Source organism: Pseudophryne corroboree, chromosome 2, assembly GCF_028390025.1.
Source record: "Pseudophryne corroboree isolate aPseCor3 chromosome 2, aPseCor3.hap2, whole genome shotgun sequence".
NCBI classification, from domain to species: Eukaryota; Metazoa; Chordata; class Amphibia; order Anura; family Myobatrachidae; genus Pseudophryne; species Pseudophryne corroboree.
The window spans coordinates 1047194826-1047205709 of NC_086445.1; positions in this window are offsets into that span (position 1 = coordinate 1047194826).

The window sequence follows — 10884 nt, forward strand, 5'->3', positions numbered from 1 at the left end:
GTAGGGACACAGTTGCAGAGCATGTAGTGTATATATTGCAGGAGGAAATGTAGGGACACAGTTGCAGAGCATGTAGTGTATATATTGCGGGAGGAAATGTAGGGACACAGTTACAGATCATGTAGTGTATATATTGCGGGAGGAAATGTAGGGACACAGCTGCAGAGCATGTAATGTATATATTGCGGGAGGAAATGTAGGGACACCGTTGCAGAGCATGTAGTGTATATATGTTGCAGGAGGAAATGTAGGGACACAACTGCAGAGCATGTAATGTATATATTGCAGGAGGAAATGTAGGGACACAGTTGCAGAGCATGTAGTATACAGTATAAATTGCAGGAGGAAATGTAGGGACACAGTTGCAGAGCATGTAGTGTATATATTGCGGGAGGAAATGTAGGGACACAGTTACAGGGCATGTAGTGTATATATATTGCAGGAGGAAATGTAGGGACACCGTTGCAGAGCATGTAGTATATATATTGCAGGAGGAAATGTAGGGACACAGTTGCAGAGCATGTAGTGTATATATTGCGGGAGGAAATGTAGGGACACAGTTACAGAGCATGTAGTGTATATATATTGCAGGAGGAAATGTAGGGACACCGTTGCAGAGCATGTAGTGTATATATTGCAGGAGGAAATGTAGGGACACAGTTGCAGAGCATGTAGTGTATATATTGCAGGAGGAAATGTAGGGACACAGTTGCAGAGCATGTAGTATATATATTGCAGGAGGAAATGTAGGGACACCATTGCAGAGCATGTAGTGTATATATTTTGCAGGAGGAAATGTAGGGACACAGTTGCAGAGCATGTAGTGTATATATTGCAGGAGGAAATGTAGGGACACAGCTACAGAGCATGTAGTGTATATATATAGCAGGAGGAAATGTATGGACACAGTTGCAGAGCATGTAGTGTATATATGTTGCAGGAGGAAATGTAGGGACACAACTGCAGAGCATGTAATGTATATATTGCAGGAGGAAATGTAGGGACACAGTTGCAGAGCATGTCGTATACAGTATAAATTGCAGGAGGAAATGTAGGGACACAGTTACAGGGCATGCACTGTATAGATTGCAGGAGCAAATGTAGGGACACAGTTGCAGAGCACGTAGTATATTAATTGCAGAAGGAAAAGTAGGGACAGTTGCAGAGTATGTAGTGTATGTATATTACAGGAGGAAATGTAGGGACACAGTTGCAGAGCACGTAGTATATTAATTACAGGAGGAAATGTAGGGACAGTTGCAGAGCATGCACTGTGTATATTGCAGGAGGAAATGTAGGTACACAGTTGCAGAGCATGTAGAGTATATATATTGCAGGAGGAAATGTAGGGACACATATGCAGAACGCGTAGTGTATATATTGCAGAAGGAAATCTAGAGGCACAGTTGCAGAGCATGTAGTGTATAAACTGCAGGAGGAAGGGACACAATTGCAGTGTAGGGACACAGTTGCAGAGCATGAAGTGTATGTATTTCAGAAGGAAATGTAGGGACACAGTTGCAGAGCATGTAATGTATATATTGCAGGAGGAAATGTAGGGACACAGCTACAGAGCATGTAGTGTATATATATTGCAGGAGGAAATGTATGGACACAGTTGCAGAGCATGTAGTGTATATATGTTGCAGGAGGAAATGTAGGGACACAACTGCAGAGCATGTAATGTATATATTGCAGGAGGAAATGTAGGGACACAGTTGCAGAGCATGTAGTATACAGTATAAATTGCAGGAGGAAATGTAGGGACACAGTTACAGGGCATGCACTGTATAGATTGCAGGAGCAAATGTAGGGACACAGTTGCAGAGCATGTAGTGTATATATTGCGGGAGGAAATGTAGGGACACAGTTACAGATCATGTAGTGTATATATTGCGGGAGGAAATGTAGGGACACAGTTGCAGAGCATGTAGTGTATATATATTGCAGGAGGAAATGTAGGGACACCGTTGCAGAGCATGTAGTGTATATATTGCAGGAGGAAATGTAGGGACACAGTTGCAGAGCATGTAGTGTATATATTGCAGGAGGAAATGTAGGGACACAGTTGCAGAGCATGTAGTATATATATTGCAGGAGGAAATGTAGGAACACAGTTGCAGAGCATGTAGTGTATACATATTGCAGGAGGAAATGTAGGGACACAGTTGCAGAGCATGTAGTGTATATATTGCAGGCGGAAATGTAGGGACACCGTTGCAGAGCATGTAGTGTATATATATTGCAGGAGGAAATGTAGGGACACAGTTGCAGAGCATGTAGTGTATATATTGCAGGAGGAAATGTAGGGACACAGTTGCAGAGCATGTAGTGTATATATTGCGGGAGGAAATGTAGGGACACAGTTGCAGAGCATGTAGTGTATATATTGCGGGAGGAAATGTAGGGACACAGTTGCAGAGCATGTAGTGTATATATATTGCAGGAGGAAATGTAGGGACACCGTTGCAGAGCATGTAGTGTATATATTGCAGGAGGAAATGTAGGGACACCGTTGCAGAGCATGTAGTGTATATATATTGCAGGAGGAAATGTAGGGACACAGTTGCAGAGCATGTAGTGTATATATTGCAGGAGGAAATGTAGGGACACCGTTGCAGAGCATGTAGTGTATATATATTGCAGGAGGAAATGTAGGGATACAGTTGCAGAGCATGTAGTGTATATATTGCGGGAGGAAATGTAGGGACACAGTTGCAGAGCATGTAGTGTATATATATTGCAGGAGGAAATGTAGGGACACAGTTGCAGAGCATGTAGTGTATATATTGCAGGAGGAAATGTAGGGATACAGTTGCAGAGCATGTAGTGTATATATTGCGGGAGGAAATGTAGGGACACAGTTACAGATCATGTAGTGTATATATTGCGGGAGGAAATGTAGGGACACAGTTGCAGAGCATGTAGTGTATATATTGCGGGAGGAAATGTAGGGACACAGTTACAGATCATGTAGTGTATATATTGCGGGAGGAAATGTAGGGACACAGCTGCAGAGCATGTAATGTATATATTGCGGGAGGAAATGTAGGGACACCGTTGCAGAGCATGTAGTGTATATATGTTGCAGGAGGAAATGTAGGGACACAACTGCAGAGCATGTAATGTATATATTGCAGGAGGAAATGTAGGGACACAGTTGCAGAGCATGTAGTATACAGTATAAATTGCAGGAGGAAATGTAGGGACACAGTTGCAGAGCATGTAGTGTATATATTGCGGGAGGAAATGTAGGGACACAGTTACAGAGCATGTAGTGTATATATATTGCAGGAGGAAATGTAGGGACACCGTTGCAGAGCATGTAGTATATATATTGCAGGAGGAAATGTAGGGACACAGTTGCAGAGCATGTAGTATATATATTGCAGGAGGAAATGTAGGGACACAGTTGCAGAGCATGTAGTGTATATATTGCAGGAGGAAATGTAGGAACACAGCTACAGAGCATGTAGTGTATATATTGCAGGAGGAAATGTAGGGACACAGTTGCAGAGCATGTAGTGTATATATTGCAGGAGGAAATGTAGGGACACAGTTGCAGAGCATGTAGTGTATATATTGCGGGAGGAAATGTAGGGACACAGTTACAGATCATGTAGTGTATATATTGCGGGAGGAAATGTAGGGACACAGCTGCAGAGCATGTAATGTATATATTGCGGGAGGAAATGTAGGGACACCGTTGCAGAGCATGTAGTGTATATATGTTGCAGGAGGAAATGTAGGGACACAACTGCAGAGCATGTAATGTATATATTGCAGGAGGAAATGTAGGGACACAGTTGCAGAGCATGTAGTATACAGTATAAATTGCAGGAGGAAATGTAGGGACACAGTTGCAGAGCATGTAGTGTATATATTGCGGGAGGAAATGTAGGGACACAGTTACAGAGCATGTAGTGTATATATATTGCAGGAGGAAATGTAGGGACACAGTTGCAGAGCATGTAGTGTATATTGCAGGAGGAAATGTAGGAACACAGCTACAGAGCATGTAGTGTATATATTGCAGGAGGAAATGTAGGGACACAGTTGCAGAGCATGTAGTGTATATATTGCAGGAGGAAATGTAGGGATACAGTTGCAGAGCATGTAGTGTATATATTGCAGGAGGAAATGTAGGGACACAGTTGCAGAGCATGTAGTATATATATTGCAGGAGGAAATGTAGGGACACAGTTGCAGAGCATGTAGTGTATATATTGCAGGAGGAAATGTAGGGACACAGTTGCAGAGCATGTAGTATATATATTGCAGGAGGAAATGTAGGGACACAGTTGCAGAGCATGTAGTGTATATATTGCAGGAGGAAATGTAGGAACACAGCTACAGAGCATGTAGTGTATATATTGCAGGAGGAAATGTAGGGACACAGTTGCAGAGCATGTAGTGTATATATTGCAGGAGGAAATGTAGGGATACAGTTACAGAGCATGTAGTGTATATATTGCAGGAGGAAATGTAGGGACACCGTTGCAGAGCATGTAGTGTATATATATTGCAGGAGGAAATGTAGGGACACAGTTGCAGAGCATGTAGTGTATATATTGCAGGAGGAAATGTAGGGATACAGTTACAGAGCATGTAGTGTATATATTGCAGGAGGAAATGTAGGGACACCGTTGCAGAGCATGTAGTGTTTATATTGCGTGAGGAAATGTAGGGACACAGTTGCAGAGCATGTAGTGTATATATTGCGGGAGGAAATGTAGGGACACAGTTGCAGAGCATGTAGTGTATATATATTGCAGGAGGAAATGTAGGGACACAGTTGCAGAGCATGTAGTGTATATATTGCGGGAGGAAATGTAGGGACACAGTTGCAGAGCATGTAGTGTATATATATTGCAGGAGGAAATGTAGGGATACAGTTGCAGAGCATGTAATGTATATATTGCAGGAGGAAATGTAGGGACACAGTTGCAGAGCATGTAGTGTATATATGTTGCAGGAGGAAATGTAGGGACACAACTGCAGAGCATGTAATGTATATATTGCAGGAGGAAATGTAGGGACACAGTTGCAGAGCATGTAGTGTATATATGTTGCAGGAGGAAATGTAGGGACACAACTGCAGAGCATGTAATGTATATATTGCAGGAGGAAATGTAGGGACACAGTTGCAGAGCATGTAGTATACAGTATAAATTGCAGGAGGAAATGTAGGGACACAGTTACAGGGCATGCACTGTATAGATTGCAGGAGCAAATGTAGGGACACAGTTGCAGAGCACGTAGTATATTAATTGCAGAAGGAAAAGTAGGGACAGTTGCAGAGTATGTAGTGTATGTATATTACAGGAGGAAATGTAGGGACACAGTTGCAGAGCATGTAGTATATTAATTACAGGAGGAAATGTAGGGACAGTTGCAGAGCATGCACTGTGTATATTGCAGGAGGAAATGTAGGACACAGTTGCAGAGCATGTAGTATATATATGTTGCAGGAGGAAATGTGGGGACACAGTTGCAGAGCATGTTGTATGTATATATATATATATATATATATGTTGCAGGAGGAAATGTGGGGACACTGCAGAGCATGCAGAAGTAAGACTGCTCCCAGGCTGATGCATGTGCCCCACGTGTAATATGTTCATCTCATGACCTCTACGTGTATAAATAGGACTGGCCGGGCAGGCAGTGGTCTATATATAGCGGCAATGTACCCACTCGGGGGTCACTGTAATATTTCTATCATAAAAGAGCCTGCCCTTGTGAACCCAGCGGGACGCTGCCAATGACACCTGCGCTGTGGTCACCAGTGCTAAGCCTCCATGCTAAACACACATCAGACACTATGAACAAGGCTGGAGACAGATATACAGGCAGCAGAGAGTTATAGAGACATCCTAGCAAGTGTCGGGGGTCCTCACCTCGCCCGGGACCCCCAGTCTCTCCGCTGACACTTATGTGGCTGTAATATGTTTTCTCCCTGACCCTGACAGACGCCAGCGCCCGCAGTAACCGCTTCATCGCCATGTTTGCGCCACAACCGCCAGTTGGGCCCGATTCAGATTTGCCATTTGAAATTTTCATTTTGCGGACGCCGCTTACAGCCACGGTTCACACTGAAATGAGTGTTTCACATTCATCTGTCAGGTGGCCTGTTGTGGCTTTACAGTATTACGTGTTCAGGAATTATAAGAGGTGCAGAAAATAAAAGCAGGGGTACACGGGGCAGAGAAACCAAAGACGTGTATATCACCGGAAGGAATTATCATCGGTTTTCCACATAAATATTTTAATTTTTTACACTAGTGTAAGTGGAATAATTAAATAATTAATAATAATAAAAAATTCATATTGGCGATTGACAAAAACCAATCAAATATAGAACTTTCATTTTCGATCATGGTAGGACGTGTCGACTTCATCAAATTTAGCTCGATTTTCTAAACCGGTCAAAAATTCTGAGCATTCCAGTGAATTCGACAAACCAGTTTAAGAAACAATCCGCAGCGTATTACTGCGGCAGCCGTCCTGATGAAGCCTAACCACTAGTTTTTTTTTAGAGATTTTGTGTTTCGGGGTCAAAGTCACACATTTACTAACAGATGATTTTTGACACTGTTTAAAAAAAATGTCAAAAGTCATTGATTAGTAAATGTGGAATTTAGACGTTGAAATACAAAATCGACCAAACATCAACCCAGATCAATATTCCCCTAAATCCCACATTTACTAACAAAATTGCTGACACATTATTTTTAAAAGGATATCAAAAATCATCTGTTAATAAATGTGGGATTTAGACCCTGAAACACGAAAAAAACTTCACAAAATCAACCCAACATCAACCAATAATCAATCAACGTCAACCCAAATCGACTTTTAGTAAATATACCCCCGGGTGTCTATAAGCTGATATTTACGGTAACTGTAAATCAGTAATATCTGCACCAACTTAACTTTTCTGTATACTATATATCTGCCTGGTGCATTATATGAATTGTAAAGGGCCTTGGTGGGTCTTTCCGAGTTGATCGCTAGCTGCATTTGTTGGCAGCGCAGCGACCAGGGTCTAGTGATGCATTTCAGTCGCACTGGTTGCCGCAGAGTGATTGACAGGAAGGGGGCGTTTCTGGGTGTCAACTGATCGTTTCCAGGGAGTGTGCGGGAAACGCAGGCGTGGCAGGAAAAACGCAGGCGTGGCTGGGCGAACGCTGGGTGGGTGTGTGACGTCAAATCTGGAACTGATCAGTCTGAAGTGATCGCAAGCGCTGAGTAGATCTGGAGCTACTCTGAAACTACACTAATTTTTTTTGTAGCCGCTCTGCGATAAAAAATTCGCACTTCTGCTAAGCTAAAATACACTCCCAGTGGGCGGCGGCATAGCGTTTGCACGGCTGCTAAAAACTGCTAGCGAGCGATCAACTCGGAATGACCCCCCTTATTCGGATGTCGCACGCAAAGCTGATGTCGCAGAAATAACTAGGGTGGTGCAGCCGGTGCACCCGCACAAAGCACACATGCCCTGTGGCTAGTACTGGCCACCTCCACCCGCAATCGCCGATCTGTGTATGGGCCGCCGCTGACCATCTACCGCCCGCTGGCTAATGCAATGTATAATAGTAGCGGTGCTCCTTCTCTTCCCGGCATGATGCTACTGATGCCCATTACAGCGGGCAGCTCCATGTTGCTCCGCCTCCTCCCCAGTCTCTGGGAGACACGTCATGATATCTCTCCACAGTCCAGTCCCGCAGTGTCCAGCACCGAAGTGCCGTTCTGTCAGTGCTGGTGCAGCAGAAGAGGCACTGGGGGTCATTCTGAGTGGATAGCTTGCTAGCAGTTTTTAGCAGCCGTGCAAACGCTATGCCGCCGCCCACTGGGAGTGTATTTTAGCTTAGCAGAAGTGCGAACGAAAGGATCGCAGAACGGCTACAAAAAAAGCATGGCGAGCGAAGCGAGGGGACACGGTGCACTAATTGGGGTTCCCCGTCACTTTACGCAGAAAACGACACCAACAAAAGTAAAAAAACCTCATGTCGACCTTTTCATGTGTCGACCTTTCATACCGGCACCCTCGGAATGACCCCCACTGAGACCGGAGATACCGTCTGACAGCCTACAGGCAGCGCTAGAACGACCGTGTACTCCTCGCCCTCAGTCGCAGGTTGGGGGTGAGTGCAGCGCTGCATATGTTATAAAAAATATGATTCATGATGTTCACGGACTTAGGAAAACTCCTAAAAACTCGTATGTCGCATGCGCTACCGAGAGAGAACACAGAGGCGCAGCTGCGATTGAGACACGCGGTATCAGAAACTTTGGAAGTTCCCGGGTGGTGACTGGGAGGTGGCTAAACAGACGCACGGAACATCTGTCGGTGCCACCGGCTATGACATGATAATAATATTTATTTTACGCTTTTCTCCAATAGGTGCGATGTCCATCTACGTGTATGGCGGTCAGATTTATGGACAATCCATGGCTGATGCCCCACGGCAGCTCAGGTTGGAATGTCCGCGCTTTATGCAGCCTCGTTCCTTCTTCCAGCGCAATGTCTTCCAGCCCTGTCCTGACAGCTGTGGCCCTTCCCGCGCCTGGTGACATATTCCGCCACATGCTGCTGGATATTTTGCCGGCCTGTTGACGGATACCCGTCACAGTGAGCGAGCGCACTGGGAATTGGGGCAGTTATCATCGGAACAGGCCAGTGACAAACACAATTATGTTCTTGACCCTTTCACAGCGACACGCTAAGCACTTGCTCATTAATTAGGGCACTCAGGCAATTAGAGAGAGTTGTTTAGAAATAGGTGGTAGGAGGGGAAGCTATTAGAAGTGTTTTCCCATCTGAGGTCAGGGGCGAGCGGCCTAATGACAAACCAGACGCAGGGGAGAGATTCACAGAGTGGTGACAACTTAAAGACCCTTCTGTGTTACTCTTCTGAGACGACGGCCCCCAATCAGCGCTCTTGCTGCTGGGGCAGCGTCTGCCAGAGGGGCTTATTTCCGGTCACACTTGCGGGACAGACGCGCTGCGACGCTTTGGGGCTGGGGCACTGATGCTGGACGTAGCTGATTGTTTTGATACTGCGCACGCATCTAAGCGGCACCGCGCAAGTTTCCCGATGGCGTCCGTCCGCAGTCGCATTTTCAGGTGCACACAGGGAGAAGTGTATTGAAGATGTTGTGGGTGGGGTCCTAGTGCACGCACGCATATGATTTGGGTTCTATGGGCGTGTTATGGGAATGCCGCAGGCGTGTCGCTGAAAGCGACGCTGTACACAGATGCCCAATCACCCACACAGGTGGCCGTCATCAGACGCAGAAACTGCACCTATACCATACGGTGGGTGCAAGCGTCGGTGGTGAAACCGTATAATGGCGCACCAGTCAGTATTACAGCGCATTTAAAACCCCATGTAAAACATCACTGTGGTATAACCAAACAACACATCCCAAAAACGCGCCAAATGGCCTGGCTGGGCAGCTATAAACGCCACTGGTGAGATAATTAAAAGTGGAACCAATTTCTACACAGGATTGTTTAGATTTACTTAAGTATCAGAACATCTGTGTTTGCACAGGAAAACATTCGACGGTTGCCCAGTGTCATCTGCCATATTTCTGTAAAAGTACATCCCACATCTGATGTCGCTGACTGAACAGCAGCAACTGGAGAGGAGCAAAGTTACAGCAGAGAATCTGAATTCACATAGAAATGTGACCTTGGAATATATGAATCAGTTTAGTAGCAGACAGTACAAGTAACAATGTATTATACACAGAACCAGTATCACCGCGCTGGTACTCAGTGCTGCACTCACCATTACTGACATTACAGATGAGCGAGGATACTACAGAATTTGCAACAAATACAACTTGCAGGTGAGGCCACTGTCCAGAGGTGTGAGGTTCCGGTGCCTACTGTCCAGAGGTGTGAGGTTTCGGTGCCCGTTATCCAGAGGTGTGAGAATCCGGTGCCCGCTGTTCAGATGTGTGAGGTTCTGGTGCCTGTTGTCCAGAGGTGTGAGGTTCCGGTACCCGCTGTCCAGAGGTGTGAGGTTCTGGTGAACACTGTCCAGAGGTGTGAGGTTCCAGTGCTCGCTGTCCAGAGATGTGAGGATTGGTGTCTGCTGTCCGGAGGTGTGAGGTTCCAGTGCCCACTGTCCAGAAGTGTGAGGTTCCGGTGCCCGCTGTCCAGAGGTGTGAGGTTCCGATGCCCACTGCCCAGAGGTGTGAGGTTCCGCTGCCCGCTGCCCAGAGGTGTGAGGTTCCAGTGCCTGCTGTCCAGAGGTGTGAGCTTCCGGTGCCCGCTGTTCAGAGGTGTGAGGTTCCGGTGCCCGCTGTTCAGAGGTGTGAGGTTCCGGTGCCCGCTGTCCAGAGGTGTGAGGTTCCGGTGCTCGCTGTCCAGCGGTGTGAGGTTCCGATGCCCACTGCCCAGAGGTGTGAGGTTCCGGTGCCCACTGTCCAGCAGTGTGAGGTTCCGCTGCACGCTGCCCAGTGGTGTGAGGTTCCAGTGCCTGCTGTCCAGAGGTGTGAGGTTCCGGTGCCCGCTGTTCAGAGGTGTGAGGTTCCGGTGCCTGCTGTCCAGAGGTGTGAGGTTCCGGTGCCCGCTGTCCAGAGGTATGAAGTTCCGGTGGTCGCTGTCCAGCGGTGTGAGGTACCGGTGCCCGCTGCCCAGAGGTGTGAGGTTCCGGTTCACTGAATTCTGTGGGATTAATAGACACAGTGAACGTCTCCTGCTTGTAGTATTGTGGATGACAGGACAGAGATTTTCAGTGGCCAGCCACAATGCTAAACACCTATTATTATTATTATCATTTCATTATATAGCGGCAGCATATTCCGTTGCGCATTATAAATGGGAACAAAACAGTAATAGAGTGGGACGGGTATAACAGAGAGACA